The 17,374-nt window shown below is 48.8% G+C and overlaps 1 protein-coding gene across 8 annotated transcripts in view; it reads right to left on the bottom strand.

Annotated features, from left to right (window-relative positions):
- Window positions 1-17,374, bottom strand: part of spri (Src homology 2 domain-containing protein sprint) — a 558,675-nt gene that overhangs the window by 162,448 nt on the left and 378,853 nt on the right. The window contains exon 1 of one of the 8 annotated variants that reach the window (XM_071661636.1): window positions 6,208-6,369. The exons of the other annotated variants lie outside the window; for them this stretch is intronic. The gene's annotated coding sequence lies outside the window, so the exon portion shown is untranslated. Of the gene's footprint in view, window positions 1-6,207; window positions 6,370-17,374 lie in introns of those variants that run through there. 8 annotated transcript variants of the gene reach the window in all.

Below are 17,374 nucleotides of genomic sequence, written 5' to 3' on the forward strand. Positions count from 1 at the left end.
CCTGGTTAAATTCGCCACGGTGTTAAACACGCAATTTCTACCTGTGTCTCTGTCAACTCCTTTCCACCACTTCCATTTCAAAACACCACAAGTCATCCTTACAACAATAACATGTTGTGCATAACCACAGCCTCTATACTCTATCCTGGAAACCCCTGTTGTAAGAGAATTACAACCTCAGCTCCCCAGAATGCTGGAGGGTTGTGTGGATACCGTATTGATTCCCCTTGTTATTAGCATCTACTTCATATCTACGAAGACCTTATTGGCTCTCACATCTGGAGTGGCTCTTCCTCCTCTTTATGAGCCGGACAGGAATTAAGAGTATTCCGTCTCATTAGCCCTCAGAGAATCACCTGTCTCCAGATATCCCCCCCTCTGTCCGCCAGGATGTTGCTGGCCTATTTCTCTATTCTTGAAACGTGTTCTCGTGAACTGTCAGCGTCACTCCACGCCACCTGGATAAGGACTCCATGGCTCGCGTCTGACGGCTGCTTCCTGTAGTTTTGTGTGTGGCGACCAATCACACGAGGATTGACCGTTATGATGCCTAATTCTTCCCTCGAACTTCCTTTATAACTTTGAAAAGTCTAGTTTGTAGTCACCTAGGAAGCTCTGATGGGAGTTTTTTATTTCACTTTCTCAGTGAATATTCCTTTAATCGCGAATACCAAGACTGAGGCATTTTTCGCCCGTTCCATATATAAAAAGTAGTATATACAAATATTAAGAACACAACAGTACTTCACACAGATGAGAAAATACGTGATGTGATACGATGAACATAATTAAGAATATGTATAATAAACGTATGACCACTCACGTATGAATAACAATACCATGATTTTGGACTTCATGAATTAAAAATGGACTTAGATGTGTGTATATACATACATACAGAGGCGGAGAAGAGCACAGAACGTACAGCGGGTACAACACACAGACACAAGAGTGCGTCAGGTGTACCTCACTGCGTTTGGTGGGTCCTCGCCCCCCATGGGACCATAATGAAACACGTTACTGCCAGATAACGAAACAATTATCACAAACAATGGTCGACTGAAACTTAGGGCAGCCACTCGGGTGAAACGAGGCCGTTGAGGCATTACAGACACTACAAAACTGGGGAAGGTCATAAGAGTAATTAGATGATTAATCATCAAAAGAGATTAATAGATCATCGTGGGACGAGGTATTTCCACGCGTTGGATGAGCACATGAGTGAGAAAGGGTAACCGCTAAACACATGTGGTATACTGGACGGTTTACGGAGTACGGAACATTACTGTGCCTTAAGGACATTAGACTATCAACATACTGGAGGTTCTGACCTTGATATAGCAAATGTGAGGGGGAGGAGGAGGAGGAGGTTATGATACATTACATATGACGTACAACACACGTGGGGAGGAGGAGGTCATGATACACCACATATGACGTACAACATACGTGGGGAGGAGGAGGTCATGATACATTACATATGACGTACAACACACGTGGGGAGGAGGAGGTCATGATACATTACATATGACGTACAACATACGTGGGGAGGAGGAGGTCATGATACATTACATATGACGTACAACATACGTGGGGAGGAGGAGGTTATGATACATTACATATGACGTACAACATACGTGGGGAGGAGGAGGTCATGATACATTACATATGACGTACAACACACGTGGGGAGGAGGAGGTTATGATACATTACATATGACGTACAACATACGTGGGGAGGAGGAGGTCATGATACATTACATATGACGTACAACATACGTGGGGAGGAGGTCATGATACATTACATATGACGTACAACATACGTGGGGAGGAGGAGCTCATGATACATCACATATGACGTACAACACACGTGGGGAGGTCATGATACATCACATATGACGTACAACACACGTGGGGAGAGGAGAGGAGGTCATGATACATCACATATGACGTACAACACACGTGGGGAGGAGGAGGTCATGATACATCACATATGACGTACAACATACGTGGGGAGGAGGAGGTCATGATACATCACATATGACGTACAACACACGTGGGGGGAGGAGAGAGGTCATGATACATCACATATGACGTACAACACACGTGGGGAGGTCATGATACATCACATGTGACGTACAACACACACAACATACTTGTATTGGATATTATACACAGAAGCTTTAGGGTATATCTGATACAAGCTATGTACGACTCTACTGAACATTCTCCTTCTACCTGATGGCCTCGTGTGTGGCGAATATATCCTCTAGAGGCAACGTGGTGTTCACCTAACTACATATAGTATGTGACACGGGGGAGGCCCACAAGGTGCGTTTCTGGCCAATAGGAAGCCGCCACGTGTTCCAGGTAGAGAAAACATCATCCCCCTCTCTCTCTCACCCACTACCCCACCCCCCAAAGGCCTGTAGGTAGGTGGCGTATGCGCGCGCGCGGGCACTAATGCTACCGCCCGCCGCACAGCTTCAATCACAATAATGTGACTGGCTGGTGTAGGGTAGCGGCCGGGAATGTAAATGGTCTAATATGGGCGGCACACGCATCTCCCCCACTGTTGCGTCTTGAGGAGCCTGGCGGGGGTGGAGAGAGAGAGAGAGAGAGAGAGAGAGAGAGAGAGAGAGAGAGAGAGAGAGAGAGAGAGAGAGAGAGAAGAGAAGAGAAGAGGCACATTACAGTCCTCCTTCCGCTGGAATACTGTAAAGGCATGACGAAAGGCACCGAGCGAGGGGGGGAATGGGAGGGAGAGGAACGCTACAGCGATCTTACTGAAATATGCAAGACAAGAGTCGGAGACTCGGTAGATCGTGATAAAAAAAGAGCCTGGCCAAACCCATTCCCCCGTGTGGCGCGGTCCCCGGCACACCACGGGTGGAAGGGATCATCTACTCCACCACGCCGGTCATCTATAACCCCACCATCTGACCCCCGGCGCCGTTCTTACCACTGCAGCGGGAGTTTACTACGGAGGAGGAGGAGGAGGTGTGGTGTACCCGGGGGTTACCTGGGCGACACACACATAAACACACACACACACACACACCCGCATCGGCCGGCCCTCTACCACCCATCATCCATCAAACTATTGGATATGGATCTCTTGCGCCCAGGCCCCTAAGTCCCCTTCTGTCTCCCTAAGTCAGTCCATACTCCATGGTGCTTCTTCAGAGGTGTTCTTCTATCGGCTGATACGCTGGGGAGAGTGGCTGGAGGGAGGAGCCTTTTTGCTCCATCATCCTGTCCTCATCGAAATAGATTTGGAACACACTATCCCATTACTACCCTCCAGCATATACATCCCCACCAGGTCTTCAGGTATCTGTCATTTCCATGTATCCCTCCGCCCTTCTTCAGCATCACTGAAAAAAAAAAATCCTCTTCGTTCACCTCTCTTCACGCATCCTCCCCATATGCCCAAACCATTTCAGCACACCCTGATCGTCCTCGTCAATTAAACTACGCTCACAACCACACTTAACACTGCCATTTCTTACATGATGGAGCACGCTCACATCACAAATCGTCCTCAGACATTTCATTTCCAACAAGTCTAGTCCCGTTCCTCTGCGTTCAAAGTACAGGACTCGCATCCACTATACTCACTCTGGACCACCAGAATCTCAAAAATACCCGTCTTTGACCTTGTGGCCTAGCGAAACTGGGTGGCTTGAGAATTATACATTTTCAAAGAGGATTAACGAAGAAATAAGCGATGATTAATTAGCAAGGATGAGGGTGAGACATAAAGAGAAAGGACAGAAACAGCCAAGGAAAAGCCTGGGCTGTGATGGATAGAAGACCTCCGAAGGTGAACCTCAAGTAATATATATATAAATCTAAGAGGATGAAAGAGGGAGAAGGAAAGGGGAAAGGAAAAGAAGACAGAGATAAGACAGAGATGGAGGTGAGAGAGAGAGAGAGAGAGAGGAGCCGCAGCCACGCCATCAAAGATGTGTTATTAAAAAAAAAATAAGAATACAAAAACCCACCATCCACAAACCTTACGATAGAAAGTTGATATCAGAGTCATCCCCCCTGATCGATGTGGGAGGGGATGAGGAGGGAGTGGGAGAAGAGGAAGAAGAGGAGGAGGAGAAGAAGGAGGAGAGGAATAGGCAGTGAGAATGGGGAGCTGCGATGAAGCTGGAAACGCGTGGGTCATCGAGGCACGGGGGAAAAGAACTGGGGCGGGGAAATAAGAGCGTATGGGTACTGGGGGGAAACACAGGGGAAAAGTGGGGGGAGAGACGGAGGGATGGGTGGTGGGGGGGCGCAGCATATAGGTGTTGGGGTGAAGAGAGGGAAGGGGAGATGAGAGCGAGGCATGTGTGGTGTGGAGAGAGAGAGAGAGAGAGAGAGAGAGAGAGAGAGAGAGAGAGAGAGAGAGAGAGAGGTAGTAGAGTCTGTGGGGGGGGGGGGGAAGAAGATAAGACAGTCATCGATCATATCTAATATTTTCCGATGGCTGGCTGGCTGGCGAGGCTCGGTGGGAGGAGGGCAGTTCGGCACACTAGGCTCACGAGTGATGGCTCGAGTTCCAAACTTTATGACTTCATCACACACAACCCACCAGGACCGACACACTCACTCACACCACACACCACCTCCCTCCCCGGCGCACTCGGCCAGAGCGAGAGGAGACGGCAGGGCAGCGTCCAACATTGAGTACAAGCCACTGTCCTGGAGCGAGGACCACAAAGCATTGAGGGTACTAAAGACACAGGACCTTCCAGGAGCTCCAAATGCTCTTGGTCCGTGAGCCGAGTTATGAGGATCTTCCAGCATGTCTCAATTACCGAGAGGCTTTTGAAAGGAATCCAGCAGGTCCACAAGGCTACTAAAGACACAGGACCTTCCAGGAGCTCCAAATGCTCTTGGTCCGTGAGCCGAGTTATGAGGATCTTCCAGCATGTCTCAATTACTGAGAGGCCTTTGAAAGGAATCCAGCAGGTCCACAGTCATTTACAGGGCTACTTAAATTCCAGTATTTTACGATCGACAACAGGGGCTAGACTGTCAAGGCTACTTAAATTCCAGTATTTCCAGATCCACAGGGTGGGGTAAGATTGCCATAAACACAACAGAATTTTCTACAAGAATCAGATAAACCTGTTGGCTTAGGGGTTCCAGAACTCCCGTCAGTTCCCGAGTCTACACGAGGTCTTATTTGTGCGAGTTAAAACATCCAGCAAGTTGGCATCTACCAACAAAAGCCTCTTAACTACGAAATTTCCAGGGGGTTCCAGATGTTCCAGGTCCATAAACGGGGCTAGTTTCACAAGGAGTCCCAGATTCTGGAAGCCTTCCAAAACCCGTCACTGTCACAAAGAGGCCACCATAAATTCTAAAAAGCTCCGCATCCATCACCAGGTCTTGTTTTACCAGGACGTTCCAGCGTCTCTTGTGTTCCAGGTCCACCACGGTTGGGTGAAGTACCAGCACTTCCAGGTCCGTCTGCACAGGGACAGGTAGATATCCCCCCATGAATACGAGGCATGATTTCCCCTTTTTACCCGATAACGAGCCAACGGCCCATCTCGTTCACTAACAGCCGGCTGGACCATTAACGTCATCCACAGCATGCCTAGCCAGACACAACAGCAGGAGCAGCAGCAGCAGCAGCAGCAGCTGAAGGTTATAGGCTACGGCCTGTCATCCAACTGATGATGCCGGAATTGGCCAGGACGCCAACACCCTCCCTCCTCCTCTTTCTTTCTATACACGACACTCGTTATCGACGAAGTCATAAAGGCCAGCCTGGAATAATCCCTGGGACACTGATGACCCTCCACGATAATGACGGAGTGAGGACTCTGACGGCTCTGGTCCCTACCCGACCAAGCAAGCAAGACCTTGGAGTCGTGTGAAGGGGGAAACTAGTCCGACTCGTGGACTTCTGGTTAGAGATGTTTGAAGCAAGGGGTCACTGTGGCACGGAGCCATGGTCAAAGAAGCGGGAGTCACTCTGCAAGGCACGAGTTGGTAGGAACAGTACCAGTATCTACAATGTCTCCCCTGTCCAACACCACACCACATCCTGAATCCAACGTGTCTACACTTCTCCACGTAAACTGTTCAAGATGAGGTGTTTCAACACTGAAATTCATCCTGACGTAGGGAAAACCCTCCACAGAATTTCATGTCGTACTATGTCATTACTCCTACGTTTTCTACGTGTTTAACCCATTACCATAAAGTATCGTATGGATCCTCCCTCCAGGTAAACAAGCTGTGGCGTTGGGTTTTGACGATGTTCACACATGAGGCTCTTCAAGGCCATCACCGTCGTCATCAGCCATGTTTATAAAGACACAGATCCCTGAGCAGTTAATCCCTCCGTCAGCTGGGAGACACTGAGACCCTAACATTCAACCAGTCCCCTACTAGCCTCGCGCTCCACCGTGCTGACAACACAGGACGCCGTACTGCTATAGGCCACTTCGCTAGTGCTCCTGTTTGCCACATTTCGGGACGCACCGTGAGCAAGCGTCCACCACCTGGTTTCTTTCTCTCTCTCTCTCACACACACACACACACACTCTCCCTCTCCAGTGAGGTGGAGGTGGGTCTTACACACACACACACAGACTCTCTCTCTCTCTCTCTCTCTCTCTCTCTCTCTCTCTCTCTCTCTCTCTCTCTTTCTCTCTCTCTCCAGTGAGGTTGAGGTGGGTCTTACACATACACACACAAGTCCACCCTGCAGCTGCACTCTCAGTTACCATCACTTATCCTGCTGCCTCATATCCATCCGTCAACCCCTGATGATACCCGCAGTGTCCACCACTTATCCTGCCAGCTTTACCTTGACTTCGTCCATAATTCTCCCCAAATCCTTCACTTTTTCAGGATCATTTTTTGGGGGATAATAATCAGTTTATGGCGTTCCAGGAACCGTAACTGTCCTCTACCAGTATCGTATTCTACTTCTCCCTTGTTGGTTGGCGCAGTCTGTCCGTCTGTTCGCAACCAAGCCATAAAGTTTTATCTGCAGCTGTTCGATACACCATGAATCCGATTTTACAGCTTAGGGCTACAGAGTTTCTGAAATCTGTGGGGAGAAGCACTCGCTATGTCGCTGGCTACGAAGAACAGTTCTTTATCCTTGTACTGCCTCTTCGACGTGGCCCTTCGTTATCACTGGCTTGGCAAAGACGTCCAAGTTCTTATATATGATTAACTGGGATATTCAAACCCCAGCTGTCTGCCTCGTAGGGCCGTCTCTCGCGTCATGGTTCGGAAACCGCTGCAGCTCCCTCCAGTGGGTGGCAGAGACGTGCAGGCAGACGCGCGATATCTTTTCCTACCTAGAGCACAACGGCAGTTCCCCTGAGCACCATGTGAACGACCTCTGAGCACGACGGTACGGCTTTTTGAGCACACGACGGTACGACACCTTGAGCACAACGGCAGTAACCCCGAACCACGACGGTACGACCCTTGAGCACGACGGTACGACCCTTGGGCACGACGGTACGACCCTTGGTTAGGATATCAATGTATAGCCTTGGACCTGACCCTTAACACAATCAAGACGTTAACCTTAAGCGATCCAAGACTCTTGTCTGTGAGGGTAGCCGAGACGAGCGCCAGATCTCAAAAGCAACAAAAAAAACGACAAAAAAAAAACGTAAAAAAAAAACCGCTGATAATTTCACGGGTGATAAATCAATCGTGGAGACGTCAAAAGAAAGTGTTGAGGTATAAAATAATTGGTCCATAAACTGGGCTCAGTTATTGTTGGCGATGATTTATCGCGTAAGACAGCCCCTAGGGTTAAAACCTATTGGGGGAGGAGCTGTGCTGTTCTGCGAAATATTGTCCCCGTAAATTATATCAAAATACAGCCGTCTCCTACGGCAACAGTCAAGCCAAAAAATGGTCTAAAAAGAAAAAAACCCTGGAGAGTTTAATCCTCACACTCACACTAAAACACGACCCGTATAAAAATAAAATTCTCATAATGCCAGATACGAAAAAAAATCATAAAAGAAAAAAATCGAACACATCAGCACGACGTTTTTCAAGAAATAATCTACACAATGCCCTTGTGAGTCTCAAGAAAGATAACGCCGCCGTTTCTATACGGTGTAAAGTAAACAGACGGTGGGAAATTAATCACAACAGCCTTGGCTGCGCGCGGTAAAACAACGCGGCGTTGCCACGTCGCCGGAGCGTTGTTGGTGTCGTCACCTCCTCCGCCCATGGCCCCCCTCACACGACAATGGGACTAATTTACGTATTTATCTAAGTCCTACAATACACTGCACGAAACGTATATGCTCAACTTCTGGCCCAACCTATCTTCTCGTACAGTATATTGTCAAACAGACTACATAATTGTATCTTGTTACAGACCAGGGGAAGTGCACGTACAATATCAATTGCCTACTTTTAACACTACCCAAGTTCATATGTTAATTCATTTCTATTTTCACCTTATTAACACTGGAGCGGGGGTCCGCTACCTGCTACCTTTCTGAACTAGTTGGGCCACTTTAGCGTTTGGTAATCAGTGATTGGCACGTATATACTCAACGCAACATCTGACGGGGGGAAAAATACCTCAAAATAATCAAAACACGAAAATCAGGAATAGCAGAAAAACAATGCCAAAAATCAGGTATATAGAACATGAACCACTGAACGTATACACTACGAGGCATTTCTTTTTTTTAAGGCATAAAACATATTTCTTTATTTCAGTATCAAATAAGGTACGCATTAAATAAGGGCCAATAAGAAGCAGGGACATGTTTACCGCAACACCGCAATACGATTCTTTGAAAACCGTTCGACCATTCCCCCGCGCCCTCCCTCACCCCCACTCACCCCGAGCCTTTCCCTTACCTCTATTTCTTGTTTACCTCAAAATGCAGCTAACCAAAGCAAACATGGCCACCTTCTTGCTTAAGCTTTGCTGACCGCACATCACATATCTCGTTGTTCTCCCCTGTCCACGTATAGACAATTCCTGGCCGCATGCGGCCGAAAAACTGAGGGGTTGCGGACTAATTTATAGAGCACAGATGTTTGTATATGTCCAGGAGACTTGGCACATCATAATCAATACGTAATGCTATTATACATCAGGCAAACTGAGAGGATAATAGCATAAGTGCTTGTGGGTAAGAGAAATATCATTTACGATGGTATCTATATGTATACAAACCACTCCAGCAATACTTTCTATAGAAAGGAACCTGGTGTCAACCATGTGCTCTTTCTAGATGTTCCTGCCACCCACTGTTGCGCTACTTCCAGCAGCAGGGGAATGAGGACTCCTCTGGAGGGAGAATTTCTTCCGACGAGACTGCAGCTTACTCCCAGTGATCAGAGCCTTGCCAATGGTGAACTTTTCGCTTGCTGATGTCACCACATGAAGTTGTTATGGTGCCAACCGTAGACGGGAGGAAAGATGGAGAGCAGAGCGGATTCTGTTGTCGAGGTTTGGACAAATGCTTTCACAGATATCTATCATCAGTAGATACGCCTGTGTCAGGAAGGATAAAAAAGAAAAAATGAAAATGTGTTTTTTTTTATCTTTTCTTTTTTCTTCGCTCCTGACCAAAGCCTCCTGCCGAAGAGGACCCTACTGCAGCAGGAGATGAGACCTTTCCCCCGTTCTCACTTTCCTACAAAATATCCATGGGAGTATACCCCTCTGTATCTACACGGTGTTCCTCCTCAGCTCTTTTCGCTGTTCACTGGTGTGTGGCAGCGGGGTGGGGAGGTGGTGGTGGTAGGTAGGTGAGGAGCTGCATTCTGCTTCACTGTCTCTACCACAAAGTAAGATCACGAGGAATCGCCATTTAAAACTGTCCTCCAGCAGATAACCTCGTCATGGACCATCAGGTCTCTCGTCACCTGTCTTTCCCAGTGTAATCCAGCGGGGTACGGGGCCGATCCCGTGAGAATGGCGTGTCGCAACACTGTATCCACTGCAACCCGTTGCGTGTGTGTTGTGTGTGTGTGTGTGTGTGTGTGTGTGGTGGGAAGCGGGGCGGGGGGCTTAATGAATCACGTGAACCACACATGGTATCAATTCTAAATTACTCATGGTAATAGACATCTCCAAAAATGAATCACACGCGCTATAAGCTTTTGCTATTACCCAAGGCCTGTTACATCCTTCCGTTCAGGAGCTGCTGCCTTAAATAAACTGGTAGACTAACGACCGGAATGTGTGTTCAAGGTATGAGGCAGGTTTTGTGAGAAATCGTGTACCGACACAATATGAAACGGGTTCCAGTCCTGGAGCGCACGGGTGTGAATGGTTCACGTAAAGGTTCGAATTACGATATCTTACGAGATGACGAAACCGTACGCAAGATGGCCTAGTTAGTCTCTGACATGACTTCTAAGAGGCCAAGTCGTCATACCTAAGGGTGGTGCCCCTTGGGTTCGAAGGGTCTGTATCGTTGTGCTTAATGAAATGAACTTGGAACTTTCACGAAGACTTGAGCGTAAAACTTGCTACAAATCTAATGGCTTCCACTCGTCCTTAACTTTTTACTATGCCAATGTTTTCAACGACAATTTACGGTTCTCAGTGGAATGGATGAAACCCCCACTCCGTTACCGGAACATTACTCTCAGTTATGGGTTTATAAAGTTAGGGGGAAATATACGTGGATTATCGGAAATCTGCGAGACTAATGCACGAGTGTGGAAATTTACTCTGATTCACTTGCAGCGGATCGCCCGTATCCTCCTCTGCAAGGAAGCAGCGTCAGGAACAGAGGAAGAAATGAGACTCATTCGCACCCATCCACCTCCCTCCTCATCATGCATAATGCACTGAAACCTAAGCCTACCATCCACAGCGTGACTACCCTCACTACATCCGATCCACCTTGTTAGTTCGTGGTAGGTGGAGGGAGGGAACCACCACAAGGGTTGGTACTAGATAACGACTACGAGCGTGTTTATGCACAGGAGATAACGAGTGGGAACTTGTTCTGTCGCCACGACGATCATTTTAGGGATCTTATACCTACATGGGAGTACGGGGGAAGGCCTGAGATGAGAGGTGATCAGTACTGGAGGATAGTAACGAGCGTATACCTCACATTCCTCACTTATACAGACGTGGGCAAGATATATTACAGCAGCGGCCACTGGACTCCCTACTGACCGAACCTGGTGCCGCCCATAACCCTACAGTACTGGTATATATATACACATTTCCCTTTAGCGGGGCTTCCCACGCACCGGACTCGCAATGTACGCTGGACTGGCACGCCCGGGGTATGGTAACATATGCGAGGCTGCCTCCCAAACACGCCCGAGACACGCATGGACTTGGGCAACGGCCGACCCACCCTCCTCTCCTCCCCTCTCGCACAGAGGCCAACTCGGTAAACGACCTCATCTCTTACCCCCCCACACAGGTGGATATATAGCTCCTGGGGAACCCCAAAAAGTTAAAACTTCCAGTCCCAGTCGGAGAGTTGAGAGGGGGGGCTGAAAATACAATGTATATATGCTAATATTATAGTCTTCTGCTTCATCCAATCAGGGAACAATGTACTAGACACTCGGGTTAACTGTAACTGCATACCAGACAACCAAGGTCATAACCAAGACCGCCAACCAGACAATCAAGGTCGTAACCACAACCACGAACCAGACAACCATCGTTCATAAACAACAACCGGCAACCTGACAACCCCAACCAGACAACCACGTTCATAAACAACAACCAAGTACCATACAACCTACAGGGATAACAGTGATACAAACCCCCATTACTCAATTACAACTATTGGATTCTTCCTAGTGAGGCTGGGGTTCAGGGTACGCACGTCCATCCCAGCAGCGAGCGGGGTACTTTAAACCCCTTGAGCCTCACACACACACACACACACACACACACACACACATAACCCCCACCCCACACACACACAAGCATGATGGTAAATCTCAGTTTCAACATTCTCATCTCCCGCCCGCCCCCCGCCTCACTAGCAAGTCTGCAATCTGGGGAATCGCCTGGTGAAGTTGAGAATATCAACACACGAAATCCTGAGGTGGGAATATACTTTAAAAAGTTTGCTGCACCACAGCGGTACGTGAGAAGGTCTGGACTAGCGATGGGAGACTCAAAGAAGTTAATACACGTACTCCATCAGGTACTCCATCAGATATTCCCATCAGGTATTCCCATCAGGTACTCCTTCAGGTACTCCATCGGGGTCTCCATCAAGGACTCCATCAGGCACTCCAACCGGTACTCCATCAGGTACGCTATCAGGTACTCCATCGGGCACTCCAACAGGTACTCCATCAGGGTCTCCACCAGGGTCTCCATCGCGTGGATAACGTTGCGATGACGCTCCTCGCTGAGTCACGGGGTACCACAGGTTCCTGGGCAAGACAGGAGGGGCGTCAAAGGCGTCCCCGATAAGACGAGACGACGCCGGGACCCAAAGGTATGTATATGTCACCTCAACACGAGAAATGGACAGCCAGACGGGACAGACAGATCCCAAGGGTTGCTCACCCTCCACACGAGATGGCTGGCCGCCAATCACAGACGGCCTACTAACGCGCCCGCACCACACACACACACAACACACACACACACACACACACACAACACACACACACACACACACACACACACACACACACACACACACACACATCCCCATTCCCTCCACTGCCATTATCCTTTCCTTGTTACCGTGCTAACTGGGTCTCCTTCTCTACGATTGCGTCTGGCATGTAAGCAGACCATCTTCGACAGAACAAGCCAGGGAACAACAAGCCAAGCGGCGTCGGCTTAAAAATCCCTATATTTTCCCCGAGTCTTGGCCGTGTGAATGGTGAGGAACACCAGGCCAGACACAGCCCCGGCCAGCAGCCCGCCGCCCACCACCAACACTCACCCCACCCTCTCCCTGAGGTGCTCAGCCCGAGAGGAGTCTCCGTCATGCAGACCTTGAGACACATGGCAACACATACCGGCCTACCAAACTTGGTGCTCAGGCCAGTCAGCCACGCGGGGGCAACGCAAATGCTGCCTCATATGACGGGTGCATGAGGCTGTCCCGTGCCCCAGACACACACACACACACACACGTACCACTGACGTTATCTGAGAGAGAGAGAGAGAGAGAGAGAGAGAGAGAGAGAGAGAGAGAGAGAGAGAGAGAGAGAGAGAGAGACTTTCAGACCAACAATATGGCCCCTCTGTGCAAGCCCGCCGACCCACCTCACGCCGACATGCTTGGCTGAGGGTACTTGGCCGGGGAGGTACCCTAGTGTTACAAGGGGATACTGTGTTGAATTGAAATACAAATGGAGTAACAGAGGCCATACCTAGTCAGCGTCCAGGCTGACATGGTAGCCGACGTCTGACACACCCTCCTGACACGCGACAGCATCAGCCGGACGGGGACATGTCAACCCCCCCCCACCTGCCGACGATGGCAACACACACACACACACACACACACACACACACTAGGACAACAACTGACAGAAATCAACCAAGGAGTGCGTGTGGCGGGCCGGGCCGGGCGGTGCGTTCTGTATATAACCTCGACATGTAAATCTCAACCCTTCCAACACCCAGGCTCAACGAGGCCACCGCCCGACCCTTCCTCATCAAACGCGACCCAATCCTCCAGCACGCGCCATCTCCTCCCCCTCAAAACAGTACCTGTGTGTTGGATGACGTCAGACGATGGTAGTGTGTAGGGGGGATGACGGTACGCCATGGCTTGCTAGCAGCGTGCACCGACCTTACGCACCCAGAACACTGGAGGTGACGTAATGTGATAAGATAGTCATACCATCTCAGCCAGTGTAAACAAAGGGTATTTAACGTCGTGCGTATTGCGTTGTTAAGCGCCTCCCTCGGGGTGTACCGAGGCTAAACCGTTGTAAGCGCCCCCCTCGGGCGTACTCAGCCTAGCTGAGTGTAAACAGTAAAGGATCATTACAGAATAGGAAAAAGAAAATGGCTTTTGACGTTATCATAAATCAATTCATTTGAACAAACATGAAGTTATATGACAAAAATTAGAGCTCATTTTTAATTCGTACAGCCATAAGTATGAGGGGGGGAGGGGGGAAAGCTAAAGGCATCCAACATTTCCAACATTATGGGGGTAACTACGACAAGGCTCAGACATAATAAGATAGAGCAAGTGGTTCCAAAGTATAATAGTATTTCGACCACGATAAAACTATCCAAGGAGTTACCATGCCTTACCATCTTTGAGTTTACACTATGGGGAAAGTACATATCAAAAACTAAAGTACTTTATCACAGAGGCATCAACATAAACCACTTTTTTTTTCTCCCCCTCTTCTTGTGTGTCGATAACTCTAGTCACGGACAGAAGCTGTCATCGAGGCCAGCAAAACAGATAAGGAGGTAAGGGCGAGGAGGAGAGGGAATAATGGCCGACAACGAAGTTTTGATGGGAAAAAAAAAAACCTGCCATAAAAAAATGGACGGGTCTCAGTTGTCAGGAGGGACATGAGAAGATTAGAGACTACAAAGTTTAGGCGGTGTAGGGAAAGAAATAAACAACACAACAGCACACTGCCAGAGCTGCCAACGAACGGTCTGGCGGCAATCACGTGACGCACCGTGCGGCTTGCCGAGTGTCGTATGGTTTGTTTACCTGATGACACAAGCAGCCCAGGCCTCGGAAGGAGAATCTCATGTATAGCAGACGGGCATTAAGGTGTACGCTGATGACTGGCTCAGTCTGGGAAAGCTGGCTAGTCAGACGGCGTTGAGATCTTGCTTTTTCAAGAATTCAGAGCGAGGACCCCACCACTGCCAGACGTATGAGCACACTCTTCTCGCTCTCACCCCTGCCAAGCGTAAGAGCACTAACGTCTTTGTAAAAATTGGAACAGAACAGAATAGGACTCTGTATGAGTTTCTCGGAGGTAGAATATTTGGTATATTAGATAGTTTCACTGATGTGGGGTTCCCAAGGGTCATGATTAGATTATAAAGCGATACCAAGAGTTAACATTAAGTGTGGTTTGTGGTGGAATTATACAAAAAAAAAACTATCAACGGGCATGAAGACGCTGCGACAAGTTTGAAAAACAAAATCTGGGTTTAAGAGGCATTAAACCTAATCTGCTTCCGTCTGCCCCACTGGGAAGTACTGCACAAATTTGAATTTACGGACAAACTTTTGATGATAGAATTTAGATAAGTGAAGATTTCAAAGTAGCTAAGACTAGATAAAGTACTGAAGTCGTCTGAGTATGTGCATCTGGTTCTCTGTTAAAGAACAGACATTGATGACAAAAAAAAAAAGGAGGAAGGGCGTATGAAGGAGGAAGACTCAACTCAGAGGCACCCCGATGCAGGACACCTCCTCTCATGAGCTTTCGAGACGTGGTGGTGTAGCGTCCCTGGACCATGATGACGCATTCACGGGCCGCCCACGGTCGAGCGCAAGAGATCAGAATCCTATTTCCTGGCGCCACCTCGCTGATGCGAGAAACGGCGACCAAGTATCATAGTAAATAATCATGCAAAAGCCGGCAGGCGCCTGAGGTTCAGCATGACCCAGAATGAATGCAATGGCTTGAAGCTGAGGGCACGTTCGTGACAAGCTCAGGGATGGTTCATGACAAGCCCCGTGGGAGGCTCATGACAGAGCCCGTGGGAGGCTCATGACAAGCCCCGTGGGAGGCTCATGACAGACTCCGTGGGAGGCTCATGATAGACCCCGTGGGAGGCTCATGACATACCCCGTGGGAGGCTCATGACAGACCCCGTGGGAGGCTCATGACAAGACCCATGGCAAACTCATGACGACACCATCTGCAACCTAAAGCAATGTACTTTTGTCATCTCGAAGCTTAGACTGCCGAGTTAATAATAACAATAGTAATAATAATAATAATAATAATAATAATAATAATAATAATAATAACAAATGGATTGTGTAGCTCTGAGGTCTATTACAGAAAACATACGTATAACATTCCCGTTTTTTATGATGCATCCACAACATCTGTATCCAATTAACAGTTATCAGTAGTTCAGGATTTGATATGTACCATTTAAACACCTGGTTACCGATAACTCGAAACAAGGCAGCAACTCGAGCCACAGCTGATACGGCGAAGCACCAACACCACCAAACATCTTCAGTGGGTCGTGTGTGTGTGTGTGTGTGTGTGTGTGTGTGTGTGTAGTGACAGAATGCCCTTCACACCTGTACTGACGCTTGTGTAATACAAGCTGAGGACATGCGTTGGAGGACGGGAGGGAACCCTGGCTGAGCTTATCACTACTACACTCAAGGTTTCCCTCCCTCCCTCTTTCCTCTCCTTCCACCCGGGTGGCGTCGCCATGACTCTCGAAGCTTCTGTATATATTCTTGATACTCCTGATTAAATCTGGAAGGAAGACCCACTCCCGTCCGCGCGCGCGCGCCCCCCCACCACAGCTATCTCACACATCTCGAGTCTATCGCCACGCCGAAGATACCAAGCTTGATTATAGTGACTACAGAGACGCCGAGTGGCCTTTGTGGTCGCGTTGGTGCCGGCGCAGCGCTCGCGTGGAAATCCCCAGGCAGCGGTCTGCAACCAGGAGGTCGCTGGGCGGGTGGCTAGCCAGTGGCCTACCTACCTCCCACTCCTATGGTGTGTGTGTGTGTGTGTGTACCTGAAGGTAAACCAAACGGAGCTGGTTCTCATAGGATTCCTGGGTCGAGCGCATAAGTTCGAATCCTGGTTCCGGCAGTCGGTCCACAGTCAATCCAGCTGTTCACCCAGTGTGAACTCATATCCCCCCCCCCCATCCCCCCTAGCGCAGGCAAATACAGATGGGTTATAGAAGGAAAACAAACGCTTAAAGTATTATTCTCGCAGCGATAACAATGATACGAGAGATTTCGGGAGTAAAAAATCTTTTTCTCTTGCATTATCAACGCAACCTTCAGTAACATTCCACAGCGTCAGTCACACAAACATGGACTTTACCCACAGCAGGCGCTCGTGACCGTACCTGGTTTGAATTTGTGGAGAGGTAAGGTTATCGCATGAAACTCGACCTGCCCTTATCGACGTACCAGCTTAAGCAAACTCGCCCAAAGCCAAATATAACCTCACCCCAACTTACTGACGCTGCCGGTGTTCCACAGTGGAAGAAAAATTTCTTGTATGACAGCACTCCTGTTTGCTTCATCATCTCTGGCTCTCGTATCCTCACGACTTGCCCCCCCTAACATCCAGATTATCCTCACGACTTGCCCCCTTAACACCCAGATTATCCTCACGACTTGCTCCTTCTAACACCCAGATTATCCTCACGACTTGCCCCCTTAACACCCAGATTATCCTCACGACTTGCCCCCTTA

The sequence above is a fragment of the Panulirus ornatus genome, chromosome 5 (assembly GCF_036320965.1).
Source record: "Panulirus ornatus isolate Po-2019 chromosome 5, ASM3632096v1, whole genome shotgun sequence".
Lineage (NCBI taxonomy): Eukaryota > Metazoa > Arthropoda > Malacostraca > Decapoda > Palinuridae > Panulirus > Panulirus ornatus.